Source organism: Babylonia areolata, chromosome 23, assembly GCF_041734735.1.
Source record: "Babylonia areolata isolate BAREFJ2019XMU chromosome 23, ASM4173473v1, whole genome shotgun sequence".
Lineage (NCBI taxonomy): Eukaryota > Metazoa > Mollusca > Gastropoda > Neogastropoda > Buccinidae > Babylonia > Babylonia areolata.
The window spans coordinates 20,593,512-20,594,525 of record NC_134898.1 but is presented as its reverse complement, the minus strand read 5'-3'; positions in this window follow the sequence as shown (position 1 = coordinate 20,594,525).

Sequence of the window (1,014 nt, the reverse complement as noted above, 5' to 3'; positions counted from 1 at the left end):
CTCAGCGCTCCAGGACAAGTTGTGGGGAACGGCTACAGCTGACTGCGGACTTCGTAGCCTACTCTGGACTGACCGTGTGAACATGGCCTGGGGAGAACAACAACAATCAATGCTAACAAAGACTGATGATCCCACCCCCTAAGAACGCATGCCTTCAAGATCAGTTCATACAATCATGTAAACAGTTTCTTTATTTCATTATCAATGTGTGACAAATTAAAGTACATTTATTATATCATCCTCAATGTCCAGTCTTACCGCGGTAAACCAGTGTGAATTAGCGCGCGCACGTGTGTGTGTGTGTGTGTGTGTGTGTGTGTGTGTGTGTGTGTGTGTGTGTGTGCGTGCGCGCGAGAGAGAGAGCGTATGTGTGTGTGTGTGGAGGGGGGGGGGGGCGTGGGGGGAGTTGGGGGGGGGGGGGCAGGAGTGGGGGGTGTACGCTCGTACCGTGTGCCGTGTGTGCGTGAGATACAGATATACAGGACAAGACAAAATTCTTTATTTCGAGGATAATAGATAAGCACTGGTGTGCTTTTTTACATCCAGTCCCTGCCCTGAATAGGGTCTGCACTACACAATACTAAATATGATTAAAGCATGGTGTTAGTAGAAATACACAACAGAGAAGGAAAAAAAACATTAAAAAAAAAAAGAAGAAGGAAAAAAAGAACACACACACACACACACACACACACACACACACACACACACACACACACACACACACACACACACACACACACAGAGGCACAAGCATGGTGTTAGTAAAATGCATAGGAAAAAATGAACAAAATGAAAGAAACAAACACACAACACACACTGCACTACAGACCAGAATGGGGGATGGAGGGTGAGGAAGGTTCTCAGTGACAAACAGTATCAATAAAATGAACGATTTACATAACACATTATGACATAAGGTGGGAAAGGCAATGTTTTTTAATGTGGTTAGGCAATGGTGTTGTTTAATTGTTTCTGGGAGTGAGTTCCTTAGCGTGGCGCCTGAACAAACCA